Genomic DNA, 17,132 nt, shown 5'->3' on the forward strand with positions numbered 1-17,132 from the left:
CGCCTACAAACCTCGTTCTCGGCATATGTGAATACCAATCGGATCGGAGAATGTTCCAATGGCAGGAAGCGAACTATGATGCAGGGAATTTTGTGTAAATACAACCAAAACATACACAAGGTTCTAGTGCTAGAAGGAGAAATGGTTCATGGTCTTTTAGCAAAGAAAAGACAAATCCTACAACATCTAAAATCTGACGCCACTCTATCTTGGTTTGCCTTTTGTGAACAGAGAAGCTGCTCTCAGTGTCTTCAGAGGATTTTGTGTTGTTTTCTAGAGTAGTTCTTGGTGCAGCGCCCCCTCAGGCCAGGAGGGGAACAGGTTTCTCAAATGACTTGGGTGGTTTGACTCAGTGCAATGAGAAACCAAATCATGGCAGCTGAAAATGTAACAAATATTGTAACTTTTGGTCCCCAATCCAACCGAATCTACTGGTCAATCAGGTTTGAAAACACCCTAAATGCACAGAGCTATTCTTAATTAGATAAATATTAAACTTGTTCACCAAACCTTCTCCTTCCAGGTTGCATGTTGAAAACACATTGGTTGTTTTTTTAAGGTTTAGGATAATAAAACAATTAAACTGTGGAACAAATGTTAAAATTTTGGTCGCCAATTGAACCGGGTCTACCAGACTATCAGGTGTGAATATATCCATCCGTCCTCTGTCTCTACCTGCCGGTCCTTGCATGCTCTCAGGGAGACTGGTGCCAATCTTTGGCACTAGTCGGATTATATCTTGGATATGCCACCAAACCAAACCATTTGTCACAGGACAATGACCATGTGGACAGTCAATCACACACACGCTCGTTTGGGTAATTTAGAGAGACCAATTAACGTAACAGTCGTGTTTGAGCTCAGTATTGGTTATTTTTGATGCTTGGATTTGACGTCTCCCATCTACTCTAAAATCACCAGCTCATGAACCCAAAGCCAGAAGAGCCTGAATTCGTACTCCTCATCCTGGCCGGTTCAAGTCTCCTGAAAAACACAGAGAAAGGAAAAGCAATTTGTCAGGCCAGACTGGCACTTTGTTTTTGAACGTGGAGGAATGTCCGAATCTTAAATATCTTCTCCTCTCAGGGTCTTTCTTCCTTTCCTTCTCATTTCTTCATTTCTGTGTCCCTCTGTAGACCTGTCGCCCCTCCCATTTCGCTCCCCCCTGTCAAAATAAACACGCTGAGAGCTGGCCTTCTCTTCATTCAGACGCTCCAGGTCGACAAGGCTGATTTCAGGCTCCACTGTCCTCCAATATGTGTGTGTGTGTTTGACTCTGTAGTATTTGTAACGCTCATTGAAAAGCCGCTTTTTTACGTCCCGCCATTGCTCTTCCTCCTCCTCGTTCGGTACCATGATGGTATCTGACATAACCGGCGCTGGGTTTCTCTCCGTTCCTGGCAGATAGAGGGGCCGTCGACCGCTGCTGGGGGAACTTTCCTGGCTCGTGGAAGCTGTCGGACAATCACACCTTTCATGGGCCAGAGAGAACGCCGCCCATCCGCCAGCGTACAGGCCCAGGCCAGGGAATTTCTCTCCTTTCATAGACCCTCTCTGCTCCATTTTCAGTCTCTTTTGCAACTTGTTGAATTCTTAAATCATGTTTGGATTTTCAAAGACATCCCTGGCAAAGACATCTTGAAGGATCTCAGATCAAAATTAGACTGAGCTGAAAGTTCTGATTCAGGAATCTCTTTTCTTTTAAGGGTATTTTCACACCTGATGGTCCAGTAGACTCGGTTTGATTCAGCAACATTTGTTACATTTTCACTGCACTGTGTGAAATGATTCAAACCATTTGAGAAACTTGTTCCCTTCCTTTCCTGTGGTGGCGCTCCACCAAGAATGACTGAAGAAAATGACACAAGCACTTCCTCCTTCACAAAATGGAAACAGAATTGGCGTAGCGTCAGATTTTAGTGGTTGTAGGATTCCTCTTTTGTTAAGAGTACAAGGCATTTCTCCTGCCGAAGCGTTTGTTTTGAATGTATTTACTCAGAATGCTTTGAGATGTGGTCCACTTCCTGCTTTTGGAGCGTTCTCCGGTCCACTTGCATTCACATCTGCGTTCGAACTGCATCAGAGTTCACTTCAACCGAATCAAGACCGAGGTTTTTAGGCAGACCACAGTTTGCTGTTTTGGTCAATTATACGTCAACACCTCCCCAAATGAACCTTTATCTATCAATCAATCAATCAATCAATCAATCAATCAATCAATCAATCAATCAGTCAATCAGTCATATTTGTTTGGATCACACATTTCAGTAACAAGGCAGTTTAAAGTGCTTTACATCTTCTAGACAAACGGACTAGAGTTTGATTAAAGCTATAACTGCACCCTTAATGTTTTATAGACTCAAAAGGTTTGGTTGTGGTAATTTAGCAAAGACAACCTAATTTCTTAATAATCTTTTTCTGTTTACCTTCCTTGATCTCCGCAAATTTCCTCCCCACATCTTTCTCCTCAAGATTTAACTCAGTGGGTCAACAAAGCCACCTTTTCACGGTTTATAATTAGCATCACCTTCGCTGGGCTGCGGCTTGTAGCAGAGGCCGTCCTGAGGAGAGAGCGAGAGAGCGAGAGAGAGAGATTTTCTAAACTTGACCCTGAATTAGTAGGTTCTGTGAAGACCGATTTGGAAAGGCTTGGTTTGGAGGCATGAGAGGCGCAGTTGTGATGTTGAGTTGTGTGCTTCCCGTAAGGGTGGTGAGTAGTTTTATTCAAAGAGCAGCTGTAAAAAGGCCAAAAAAAGATCAAATCAGCGTGGAGGAAGCTCAGAGGGACGACAGCAGCGGTAAGGGCAACCTGGGACGTGGAAAACATTAAACACCGTTTCAAACATTTGGAGAATTTATGGGCGTCCTGGGAGAACATCACAGAGCAAATCTTCAAAGTGCCAACTGAATGAAAACGGCTAGAAAGCAAGCAAGTTTGATTCCAACTTGTCAAGCTGCAGGAACGCAAAGCAGACACAATTTAACGTCTCAAAGACACTTTGGTGCCTGAACATGATCAACCCGTACTCAGTTTTCTGACGTAGAGACCGTAAATGAAGCTTCAAGGCGAAAGTAACGGACAATCGTCGGATCCCAGACGTGGATAGAGGGGGAGACAGGATGTCATCAGTGCAATAAGTTTGTTCTCGCTCCTGAATATTCCACGATCAGCTGTTAGGAAAGTGGAAAGGGAACAACTGCAATTCAGCTAATAAGTGGTAGGCTTGTTAAATCACAGAGTGGGAACACCGAATGCTGAGGAAGACGAAGTCAGCAACTTTCTGCAGTTATTGGATCTTAAGGTCAGGGTTAGTGAGAAACCCTACGACTTTCCTACTTCCACTCCTGGCTTCGGAAAACCTTTCTGTTTATCTGTTTAACTTTGAAATAAGAAATTTATCTTCACAGAACGAACTGAACACGTAGTTTTACCAAACATTCAGTGGCAATCGTGTTCCTTATTCGCCTATTTAGATTATTTGTTCTTTACGACAAATCACAAACAATTAAGATAATCCTAGTTTAAAATGCCATAAATTTAAAGTGGTAGTGTAATAAAACATTCCACAACAACCACCTGAAAGTCATTTAGTCGTCTTTCAATTCAGAGTGAATGTAACTGAAAAGGTTCAATAAAAGCTCCACAGCTTGATTTGAGGAGGATGCTGCTGTGTGTAAATTAAAGTGTCATCAGCGTAAACATGTTATTTATCTGCTGCTGGTTGCTGTTCCAACTCATTTTAAAAAACAGAATAAACCCTCCAGCCCAATTACAGCGTGTTTACATTTAGTTGTCTACACTGAGATATTTAAATGTCAAAGTCTGAAAATCTCTCAAGAATCTCAGTGGATTACACTGGGTTTTTACTGATTGTTTTTATTATAAGCAGTTTTGTTTGACTGTTGGTAACATAAAGTATGTAGTTTAAAGACATTTAAAGCATTTTTGCTAATATTGAAAATGTTTAGCATACTTAACTTCCTTTAAATGATTGTTTTGATGAATTTTAAAGCAATAAATTACTTGGCTGTCTTGTAAAATTTTGACACCTACATTGAAGTTTTGAATATCGACTATTAAGAATATTTGAAGTAGTTAGCCATTAACTCATGCTCTTATTTTGAAGTGACTGTGCAGAAGTTCTGTGTCCTTTCCCAGCTAATGTTTATTCTTACCCAGAATGCATCAGTAAACTGTTTAAAATCTACTGACATCCTTTGTGTTTTCTGACCAAAACCCTGTTTTGCTAACCAAGTTAGCAAAACTCAGCAACTGTAACAGTGAAGCTGTGAATGGAAGTGAATCACTTTCGGAAGCGCCACTTCTCAGATCGGCTATGCAATAAAAATATGAGACATGGTTGAATTTAACTCTTTAGGATTAACTTCTGCTAATGGTGTAGCGCATTAGCATTTGCAAAGCTAGTGTTTATGATTAGTGTTTCAGCATTAAAACAGCTTATTTTTTAGCTAGCGGTGCTTACCACTGCTTAAGTATGTAATTGACACATAGTAGTCAACATGGTTGAATTTAGCACCTTACAGGTAGCTTTTGCAAAACATCATGAGGGTGTAGCACATTAGCATGAGCAAAGCTAGTGTTCATGATTAGTGTTTTAGTGTTAGCACAGCTTGTTTTTAGTTAGCGGTGCCCAGGTTTGTCATTCACACATGGTGTCAATGACAACATGGTTGAATTTAGTATGTTAGCAAAAGTTTCCGCTAAATACCTTGACATCAGAGTGACTACGACTTTACCGTTAGCGCTGCTGTTTAGTTAGCCATGCCCACCAATGGCTAAAAGACAAAAAAATGGTCAGAAAGTGTGTGAATTTTCATTCCCATAGTTAGTCCTGTCGCAGGTAAACAAAGAGACGTTCCTCCATGTGGAGGCCGTCCTGAAGACGTGCTGCGGGATAAAAACACACTGACCTGGGGAACCTTTTGGGTGGGGCCGGTCCTGCAGAGCAGTCTTGCATCCTGGTTTCACGTCAGCCTCTTTAATTCCTTCCAGGAACCTGTCACGATTTTCATGGTGTTCGCAAGGTGTGCTTATGCATGACTCATACAAACATTAACCTCATATAACTTCTGTTTCCCCTTCCCATCTTTTTGCCTCTTTTGCTGTCTTTTGCGGCAGACTCAAAATTCTCCTTCTCTTTTAAGTGGAAATCCATATGTTTGTTTTGTGGATTGATATTGTAACGGCTCTCCATGCAAGAATGCAGATCTTGTCTCTTTAGCACGGTCTGCTGGGTTTTTAGTTTCCTCACCTGGTTTATACCAGAACATCCAACCAAGCTGAAATGTTTTCTGCTTTCTGTGTAAACCTCATCATTTACACCAATCAGAAGAAAAAGTGTTTCTGTCATGAAAGCTGCTTTTTGCTGACTCTTACTTGCTTCTGAGTCCCAGTTTGGATCAGTGATCTCATTCAGGATGAAGCTTCCAGTCAACGAGCGTATAACCAGGATAAAATCAGGCATTTCCAGGCCTTTCAGTGTCAACATTTGAAAGATAAACAAGAAGCATCTTGACAGAAACTAAATACCATCACTCAAGGCTTTAGACTAACTTTTGCACTGGTTTTCATGGTTTACTACAGGTTTTTTTTTTAATTCACTGTCCAATTAAGGTAATATTGACATGTAAACCATAAATTAATCTAGTAAACATAAAGTTCTTTTTTTGAAGGAGAATTACTGAAAAGTGTTTAAACAATTTCTATGAGATGGAATTTAAAGTGAACTTATTATTCAAAATTAACATTTTCCATGTTTTATACTTCGCCTAAAAACAGGCCCACCGCTTAAAAAACACCCGACCATTTTTATTGATAAGTTAATGTTTTTTAGTGTCTGGAAAATGAGCCATTTCAAAAACCTTTGGAATGTAGGATCACAAATCAGCAGCTAGTGCCCGTTGCCTAGCAACCCCAGGGAAGCCCGTTACCTAGCAACCCGAGCTGAGCCTTTTTACTGCTCAGAGAAAAGTGGAAGAGACAAGTGTTTTGTTGTTGGCTTACATCCAGAAACCACGTGCTGCATCTGTGGTGGTTGTGCAGGAGGTCCCACTTCTGCTTTTCAAAGACGTACGGTTGTATAATTGCGCATCTGTTTTGCAGCTATTTTCACATGTCAGTGTAAGTGTTGAGTTGGGAGGATGTGACAAATATCTTAGTAAATTTTTACATAAGACAATGATTCTTATTTAACTTCATTAAAATTAATGAAAAGTATTAGTTCCTTAGGCAGATAAATGTACAAGACATTTTTCCAATGTTTTAAGTCAATTAATCTGCCAATGGAACTAGAACTTTTTCATCAATTCTGATGAATTATTTACTAGTTACTTTTAAGTTAGATTCAGTTTATTTGCACTAGAAACTAAACCAAAATTACTTTGGTGAGATTTTGTGTTTCTGCAGTTTTTGCCCTTTTCTCTGCAGATAGAGTCATGTTGATGTGAGTGATTGAACCCTGCGATGTAGTGGTGCCGTTTGAGCTGGAGTTAAGTCCAGCAGCGTTTGGCCCGGTTACAGCAGCTGTGAGCAGCAAGCAGAACGTCTGTTCAGAACAAACAGAGCAGAGCTGGGATGTAACTGGTCCGACTGGTTTCCCTTCAGAGATCAGTGATGCTTCAGGAAACACCGAGACGCAGCTGGAGGTTTTATTTCTATGAGTTTATGTTTTCATCCATGATAGAGAGCAACAGAAAAACAACATAAAAAACTGGATGTTTTATAAAATCACTTTTGTAAAGCCAACAGGTTTCGTTAATCTTTGTGTCCTCATGTGACCCGTCTTCAGTGATGAAATGTCAAATTTACTCTTACAAAGAGAAGATGAGAATTTGAACTGTTAATTTAACATCATTCAGGCTTTTTCAGATTAACAGTTTATCACTTTTATAGCAGCTGCCTTTTCTCCCTCCCTCTGGATTTTGTTTGAAGTTGAATGAGGCTGGCAGATCTAAATGAAACGCTTTGTTTGCTTGTGAAGACGGTTAATTAAAACTCATTAAAGTATGGAACTTTTATTTTTTTTAAATCCAACTTTTGTCCATATCTATTAAAGCTGTCGCCATGTTGTGACAGTTTGCTATGAGACAGATAATCTGATAAAAACAATCTCCTCTTCCTCCGACTTCTTCTGATGGTAAGAAAAACAACCAATCAGAGCCAGGAGGCGGGTCTTAACGCTGTCAATCATCCTCCTGTAAATTACAAGGTTATTACAGTGAACTGAAACTAACAAAATAACCAAAATTTTAATTGAGAAAACATTTTCATTAGCTGAAATAAATAAAAATGGTAACTAATGAGGAAAATGGTAACTAACTGGAACCTTTATAAAACTAAAACATACCGAAATTACAGATAATTTTCGTTTTTGTGTTTATAAATCTATTAATAGCCTTTCGAATTGAAGGGAAATTGATTTTTTTTGTCAGATTTTGTTAAATTTCAGCACTCCGTAGTCTTCAGGAGGCACCAAAAGTTAGGAGAAAAAGCCAAAGTCATTCGGTTGATCAACAATAACTGAATGAATTTTAAAAAAAATGTTTTCATTTCCATTTGATGTACATGATCACAATATTTTTTAATTCTGCTCCTAAATGTTCATCGAATCTACTACTATTGATAGTAAAACTATCAAACACTCTAACAACTAATTAAAACTAACTGATGGAAACATCATTCAAGGTTATTACAGTTAACTAACTAAAACTACAGAAACTGAGAAAACAGTTTTAAGTGAAATAAATAAAAACAGTAATTAGTGGAACTATATTGTGCATTTATAAAACTAAAACATACCGAAATTATAATATCCCTTTTTTCCTGTTTTTTAATTTAGTAATTAGCCTTTGAACGGATGTGAAATAGATTTTGTTTCCCCAACACAAACAGTTTGCGAAATGTCCGGCATTTTGTATAAGTCCACAAAATATTTTGCAGATTTATGAATATTTTATATTCAATAAAGTTTAACAAAAGTTGGTTGTTCAACAATAATTGAATAATTCTTTTGAAAATGGTTGTGTTGACTATTCATTACCAATCGATAACCACAATACTTTCACCTTTTTAATATGAAAAACTAAAACCAACACTATAACTAATAGGAACTACACAAAAGCTAAACCATATTTAACCAACAATAACTGATAAAAACACGCCATAAGGACGCATTAAAACTAACTGAATTAGACAAAAAGTCACAACGAAATAAAACTAAATCACATTGAAAACCCCAAAACTATTATAATCTTTTGACTGACAACATAATACCAGGAACCTTTTCTTCGCCTATATTTCATATACATTAAATTTCATCTACTGTATATAAAAAGATAAAGACTCTCCTTTTCCTGAGCCATTTCAGAGAGCAGCTGCTCCGCTCCTGGAGTTTACACGTGGCTGCTGAAATTCTGCTACACACACACACAATTTCCCACAAACATGCCATAAATAGATAATACGCATAAATCAGTCATTTACACAAGGTTTCTTACACTTTTCACACACACACACGCTCCCTGTTGGGGTCTGCTGCTCAGACGGGACAAAATTAGCGACATGGCGGGTAATTTTTCAGTCAACCAAACCAAATAAATAACACCACCATTCATTCACTTTTCTTTCCGCAGCTGGTTTCCTTCTCCTGCTGAGAAATCGGAGAAAACACTCAGATGAAAAATGAAAAGCAACTCCAAAAGCGCTGAGATCCAGGTTTAGATCCAACGCTTGTTAAATAGTAACAGTTTTTCCACGCGATCTTCTAAATATCCTTCTTTTGTTGCTTCCTTCCTTCAGGTCCTTAATAAATCAGTTAATCACTTTCTAAATTAATCTAGCAACATTTATCATAGCAGACCTGTTTGTATGTTTCCTTCAGTCTTTGCTACTTCCTTCCTTTCCTCCTCCATGTTTATTGTTTTTGAATTTTGAACTGTTATTTTTAGTGTTATCGCCCTCTAGTGGCTGGTCACAGGTAGATAGGTATTTTTTTTAATTAAACATTTCAGTATTCTTGCCTGAAAAAAGTTACTTTCTGGATGTTTTTGAAATGGCTCATTTTCCAGACACCAAAAATCATCAACTTATCAAAAACTGCTTTGGTGTTTTTTCTTAAGCGTTTGGCTGTTCTTAGAAACCCAATATTTTTATCGCCCCCTATTGGCCAGTCACAGGTAGTTTGTCATGTTTTATTGAGAATTCTAATATTCTTGGCTGAAAAATGAAAATTCAGAAGGTTTTTGAAATGGCTAATTTTCCAGACATTTTCTTATTTTTGAATGTGAAGCTACTATTTTTAGTGTTACTGCCCCCTAGTGGCAGGTAAATGGTAATTTGAGTGTCATCACCTCTACTGGCCGTCACAAGTAATTTGGCATTTCTTATTGAAAATTTCAATATTCTTGGTTGAAAAATTAACATTCTTGTGGTTTGTAAAACAAAACATTTTCTTATTTTGAATTTTGAGGTGTCATGGTTAGTGTTACTACCCCCTAATGGCCGATAAAGGGTAGTTTGACATTTTTTATTGAGCATTTTAATATTCTTGGCTGAAAAAGTTACACTTGTGAAACTAGACATTTTCATATTTTTGCATTTTGAGCTTTTTTTTTTAGCGTTACTGCCCCTAGGGGCCAGAGACAGGTAGTTTGGCATTTGTATTGAGAATTTTAATATTCTTCCCCCAGAATATAACCCAGATTGAGAGAAAAATAAACCATATCTGGATTGGTGTAATTATTTCTTCAATGTGACAGAATTTTGCGCTGCTAACATCCAAACAGATTTAAGCGTTTCCTCATCTTTTCAGTGATATTTTGTGCAAACAGAAACCGAAACGTCTCTGCGGCTCCGTGAGAGCGATGGTGCGTCTTGGATGCAGAGAAAGACGTAAAATGAAGTGCATCAATGGAGGAAGTGTCCTGCTGCAGATGCAGTGAGGGTCCAGTGCAAGGCAAACAGAACGGGTCCAGTTCGGTTCATTTCCTCTCCTGAAAACAGAGAGGGAAAAGACCCAAAGTTAGCACAGCTACATCCTCCGGTCTGTTTCCCTCAAAACATCCGCTGCATGAATCCAGTGTCTTATTTACCGAGCGCGCTGCCTCCACTCGTCGACGTCTCTCCCACGCCTCCCCTCCTTATGCGAGCGGGTCAAAATCTCCGAAGGGTTCTGGTTACCGTGGTGGGTCACTACCAAACCGCCGTGACTCAAAAAGCCCTCTGATTGCTCAACGGGCAAAAACTACAGGGCAGAACAAATAAACAACCAGGGATCATAAGGAGCTATTTTTAGTTTCACTGGCTGAAAGAACTTAGTGTGAAAAAATTAATATATTCATCAACAACCCGACGGCTCAGCGACAACACGGCTCAAAATTTAGTAGCAGCACTTCATTGAAGGGCGCTGCCCTTACAAAAAGTTCACATGTGAAAGTCTCATGTGACTTTCACATGTAAAAGCACAATTATGGGCAAGATTTTGGAACATTTCGTGGTTAAAAACACATGGACCCTATGTATTCACTTGTGTATCTACATATAGAATATGTGATACACATGTGAAACACATGTAAAAGCACATGTATAAGTGTGATTTTGGAACATTTCGTGGTAAAAACCCATGTGATTGCATTGTTTTCACATGGATTTCACATGTATGATACCCATGTGAAGAGGTACCACTTCCCCTTCACATGTTGTATCCATGTTTCACAAGTTTTCATGTGTATCACATGTGATACACATGAAATATGCACAGCAAATTTGGAAGTTTTCCATCAACTCCTACAGAGTTAAATTCAACACTTTGAAAGTGTCTATATTGGTCCACTCTGGATGGTGTAGAAGTTACACTTTTGAAAGTGTTATTTGTGATAGAGTTGAATCAACACTCATACTAGTTGAAATCAAACACACTTCAGTGTTAATCTACCCAACAGTAGTGTATTTTGTCAAAAGTTAACACTATGAACGTGTTAATCTAACACAGAATGGTGTAAAGTATATACTAACATAGAAATCTGAGTTTTGAAATATTACTGGCAGGATGTGCTGTGGTTAACCCCTGGTTAAGCACAACCCACATATGGAGGCTCTAGTTTTCAATGCGGCTGTCGTGGGTTCACTTCCCGGTCTTCCCCTTCTCTCATTACCCACTTTTTTTTGTCAATTTACTACCAAATAAAAGCCATTAGACCAATTAAAACCTATTTCATGTGTATCACATATTGAATATATGATACATGTGAATCACATGTGAAAACATTTGAATCACATGGGGTTTTACCACAAAACATTCCAAAATCACATGTTCATGTGCTTTGACGTGTTTAACATTGTTCACATGTGAATATTTCTGTGGACCACGTGTATATTCATGTGGTACATGATGTTCACATGTGATTTACACAAATGCTACAAGCTAGTACATTTTACACATCATAGGTATACTAAAATATTTTAATTTCATCTAAAATTTTCAAGTCAAACCACAGAAAAAAATATTATTACTGATCTTTCTAGACACTGTATTTAGAAATGTAGCTAGCTACAGATGCTACTAGCTAGTAGAGTGTAAATTTGACAAATTAAATGTATATTAAAGGAAGACTAATAGAAAAATGTTCTTCCTCAATCCCATAATTGAACTTTTTGGTCAGAAATTGAGGGTTTTGCCTCAGAAAGCGTCCATGTTTGTAGAAACCGTTGCTCTAATGAAGTGAGCTGCTACACCCAGAGTTAACTTTTCCACAGCATTCCTAAATGGGTTCAAATAATAAGATAAAGTTTTTTTCTTTCCCTCTATCCTCCATCTCCCTGTTCCGTGTTTCTGCCCATTGTTCAGGTTCAGGTGCTGCGGCGGCGGGTTAATGGATAACCTTGGGCTCGGCGCTGGCGGGGAGCGAGGGGAGGAGGCGGCCGCCATGAAGAAACGGTGACATTTCACTGCCATTATTCATCCGTGCTTTGTTCCCGCGGCGCAGAGAAGTGTTTGCACTGGGATGGAGCGCAGGGCGGAGGGATGAATGGGGCAGGGTGTGGAAGTGAAGGGGTTGATTGGGGGGATTGAGAGGTGAAGAAGTCATGGGGTTAAAATGTGAGACACTTATGAGGAGAGGATAAGGCAGACAAAGGCCTCTGTGTTTCTGCCCTGCTATCTCTGCCTGTAAATCCTGACTTTTTCCTTCCCTGTTTTTTGTTGCCGTGATGGTTTTTCTCTTGAATTCACACACATGCGCATGCGCCGCTCAGATGTTTACCTGGTGTGTTTGAACAATATGTTGGATGGGAGGAGGGAGAACAGCTAAGGAGGAGCAAGGATGTTCGCCTTGTCTGCTTAGACGGCTGCAAACAAGGAGAAAACCTGCCGGTCGCAAAAAGTTTTATTGTTTTATTTTCCCAAACCTTACAAAAACACCAGATGAGTTTTCAACATGCAGATCAGAAGGATAAGGTTTGGTGAACAGGTCTAATATCTGTCTAATTAAGAATCGTACTGTATATTTAGGCTGTTTTCACACCTCATTGTCCAGTAGATTCATTTTGATTGGGGACAAAAGTTGCAACATTTGTTACATTTTCAGCTCCTGCACCAAATCAAACCAACTAACCAATTTGAAAAACCTGTTCCCTTTCTCGCCTGTGGGGGCGCTGCAACAAGAAATACTGAAAAAAGACACAAAAACCTCTGAAGAAGACACTGAGCACAACTTTGTTCTTCACGAAACGTAAACAAAAATGGAGTAGCTCCAGATTTTAGCGGATGTAGGATTTCTTTGGTTCTTTCTCTCTTTCTTTCAGTCTTCCCTTTTTTCTTTTTTCTCTCTTTCATTCTCTCTCTTCTCTCTTTTTCATTGTTTGTTTTCATTTTCTATCTTTTTTATTTCTTTTTCTTTTACTCTTTGGCTTTTCTATATTATTTCTTTTTCTTTACTTTTTCCTTTTTTGATATATTGGTGAAAAATACCTACTTTTCTGATCCAATTGCATTTTTTTACTTTTAAAAAAGCTGCGATAATATTCAGAACATTGAAAAAAAAATTTAATCTGTAATCCTAAGATTCAATCATATTCAAAATAAATTTTAAATCTTAAATAAAGTGACATAAGTCTTCACCTTGATGTCAACTGTACACTTCAGATAAAAATGCAAACACCCAAGAACAGGTTTAATGCATTTAATTTAAATATTTAATGTGTAGAAATCAGAAGAAAAGATCTGACTAATTTTGACTGTTTTTGGAAAGGTTGCCAGGGGAAACCACGATGCTGCAGCCATAATGAGAGGGAAGCTGTCTGAAAGCTGAAAGGTAAAACGTAAACCAAACTGGACTCCATAGTGGTGCATTTATCTACAACAGAATGGCCAAAAAACAGAGCGATAATAAGATGTTGCAATGGGCCAAAGTCCAGAACTCAACCCGAAATACTGTGCTGGGATCCGGACGTAATTTGAGTTTGTATCACAGCAGAGGTGTGTTGCATTTCTTAGTCATTGCATTTATTATTATTATGGGATGGTTCTGACTGTGATACTCCCACAGTACTGGATTTGGATCAGAGCTTTAGTTGTGGTGAATCTCTGCTTCTTCACAGCCTGGGTAAAATGTCAGACTTTTGTGATAAAAAATTAAAAATTGATATATTTTAAAAAGTGTTTTTGACATTAAACCTGACATATAAATAAAATAGTTAATATCTAAGAAGTGCAGGGTATGTAAAATATGAAAAGCTACGATAATCTGGTTGCCCAAAAGTTAGCGTCACTAACGTTACATATGCTAACGCTACAGAACTAATTATTAACATTAGTTTTACCAATGGAAGCTAATGCTAACGCACTGACTTTAACGCAAATTATATCTGCCCTTGTAAGACTACAATTCTTGAGAACCAATTTAATTTTAATATTAGAATCTTTATATTCTATAACACCTTTAGATTGTATATCTTGTTCTCTACTGTTTTTTTGTTTCTGTATGTTTCTTGTTTGAAATCATAATAGTGAAAAAAGAGAGAGAGAGAGAGAGAGAGAGAAGGAAGGTGAGGAGAGGAAACAGAACTGCTGCATAAACAGACTTCAAAATAAGAGCATGAATATTAATGTCTACTTGAAGAATTCTTAAAGGGGCAGTATTATGTAAAATCACCTTTTTTAGCTTTACATCGTGTTATGTTATTCCCGCGACTAAAACATACATGGAGTGCTGCTTTGATTATTTCATGCATGTTTGAGAAATAATTTAATCTCCATGGCAACCATTCAGCTGTGAAACGCCTGGGTGGACCTAGCTCCGCCTTCAAGGACGAAGCTCCTCCCCCCACTCAGCTCCTTCAGACTAGCCAGCAGCAATTAGCAAACACCTGGTGGAGCTGCTGCTCAGTGAAACGCTGGTAAAAATGTCGTTTAGGGGTTAATAGAGGAGCCATGTTGGGATGACTTCCTGGAGGCGGAGCTTCAGAACGAACAGGAGATTTTAAAGAGACAGAGGCCCAATTTGAAATTGTTCAATTACTAAGTTATATTTGTTATATACATCATTTTTATAATAACTGAAGGTAACATAGTTAGTTGATTGTGCTATGATCCTGGAAAACACGCAGCACCGCCCCTTTAAGAGACAATAACCAAGACTTTAAGTCATGTTTAAATGAAAGCTTACAAATTAGCGCTAAGTGTGCTAAATATTTTCAAAAGTTAGCAAAAACTACAAAGTATTCTCACCACTGATGACATTCAAAAAATCTTCACTTAAATGATGCTACACAACAAACTCCACCGGACTACATCTCCATATGAGTAAGTGGATGTGTTGATGTGCTACCTGCACACACTGGGGGTATCTTCTCAGTGTGTAGCACACACACACACACACACACATGCAGAGTGTGTGAGCAGAACAATGGCTGTCTTTGAGCGCGCCGGGCTAACAGGAGGAGATGGGCTGCAGCTATTGTTCGCTGTGTTTGCTCACAGACTCACCTGGCACTGAGCTAACATCAGCGGCTCTATATGTCACTGCCGAGGGTCTCGGCCCACACACACACGCACACACACGCACACACAGAACTGGACTCTAAAGTTTACAAACTATTTGTTTTGGATGCCTTGTTCTATATTTTTCCTCAGCTGGGAGATTGTGCGTAAACAGGGCGGGTTTATGGAGGAGGGTAAGTTGGAGGGGGTGGGGCTCTCAGGCTTTACTACTGTGCAAACAGACAGAGACACAGTTGATGGGTTTTGGTGGGATCAGTTAGAAGCCTCACGGCGACCCTCCCATGTTTGATCGACGGCGTTAGAAGAAGAAGAAGAGTCTGAGTTTATTTCATGCTTTGTGTTGCTGAAAAGGCCTCAAGTGCGATGGGATAAGTTAAACGCAGGTGTCCGTGGCTAATGCCTTTTTATAATTATCCACTTCTCATCAGTGTGTTTACAGTTTACAACAACCCCCAGTTTACGCTGAGGAATTTAAATAAAAGTAGGGCTGTAACTCAAATCAAATCAAAAGTTATTGCAATAAACAATTTTATTATTGTTTTGAGATCATTTTCAACTAACAGCAATGGAATAATGCGAGAACGCATTCACAGTATCAATAAACTTTAAATTCTGATGAGCATTTAACACTGGAACTGGAAGACATTTTAATATCCAAAATAAATAAACAAAAATAAATAAAATGAACTATGAAGTCTGTAAACAAAATTGTTCTTCAAAAAAGCTTCAGATGAAAACTTGCATCATCCAGTTTTTGGTAGAAATACTGAAAAACGATAAATCATGCAAATGGAAATTATGGAGTTTGCTTTAATTTATCTGGTGATTAATTGATTTATTGGTTTATTGGAACAGACCAAACATAACATGAGAAAATATTTTGTTATAAGTGGATTTATCTTCCAATGGATCTGGTGCTTTTTAAAAATAAATATCAAGGAATTACTGACTTAAAACAAGCTCATATTTATCACCTGAAAAGTTACTTGTAAGTTAATTTAATCTTATTTCAAGTGTTCTAAGAAATTTGCACTAGAAGCTTAGCCAAAAACAATTTTTTGCAGTGTAAGCTATGCTAAGCTAAACAGGCTAATCATGTAACAAACAAATCTACTGAGCAGCTTTTATGCTAAGCAGATTAATGTGTTTTCTTTGGGTAAATAAATAGTTTTAAATAGTTTATTTAGTGACTTCAGATGAACTTGCAGTTTTGGTGCTTGGCCCCCTTAACCCAGCCCTGGAGCCGCCCCTGTTGGGATCCGGCTGATTGGTCAGAAACGCCTTCTGGCTTCAGTCAGCTTCTGAAATTTATTGTATTTCTTCATCATCGCTCACAGACAGAAACACAGTGAGAAGTCTGAAGCAGAGCTGCGTGCAGCAGGAGCAGGAAGCAATGTTTGCTTTTCCTTCCTGTAGTGAAGCAGCTGAAAACGTGAAGGTAGCAGAATCAGATGGCGTGTGCAGCCATACCTGCGTGACCTCATTAAGATCAAACGGGAGTTCACTGGGCAGTGGCAGCGGCCGGCAGTAATGGAGGGAAGGCCTTTCATCCTGGGCGGCGTGTTGCGCGTCGCTGCACAGCTAACTGCGCCGCATGTGGGCATCCATGTGGCGCGGCGCGGGCGCACGCCGCCTCCGCTGCAGGCGACCTCATCGGGTCTGACTCAGCGGCCGCCATTACCAGAAAGTTCAATCTGTTCAGTTCAATCTCAGCAAAGATACTGCGCAGCGCGTACTTGTAGCTAGATACTAAGTTAACACTGTTTTGGACTAAATTGGGACATAAAAAGCTGTCAGGTTTACCAAATTATGCTCCCAACTACGACGGGTGGACCGATAGCTTTATAACAAGAAAATATAATAATAACATTTTGAGAATAAAGTCAAGATAATATAAGAATAATCATAATATTTCAGCTTTATTCTCACATTATTTTGACTTTAATCTCAAAATATTCTGACTCATTTTGTTATTATTTCGACTTTATTCTCATCTTATTATGACTTTTTCTCGCTTTATTTCAAATTTATTCATGTACAACTTCTCATAATATCATTACTTTGTTGATGTACAAGTTTATTCTTAATATTCTTTAATATTCTTTCTTATTCTTG

This window comes from Poecilia formosa, unplaced genomic scaffold (genome assembly GCF_000485575.1).
Source record: "Poecilia formosa unplaced genomic scaffold, Poecilia_formosa-5.1.2 Scaffold48, whole genome shotgun sequence".
NCBI classification, from domain to species: domain Eukaryota; kingdom Metazoa; phylum Chordata; class Actinopteri; order Cyprinodontiformes; family Poeciliidae; genus Poecilia; species Poecilia formosa.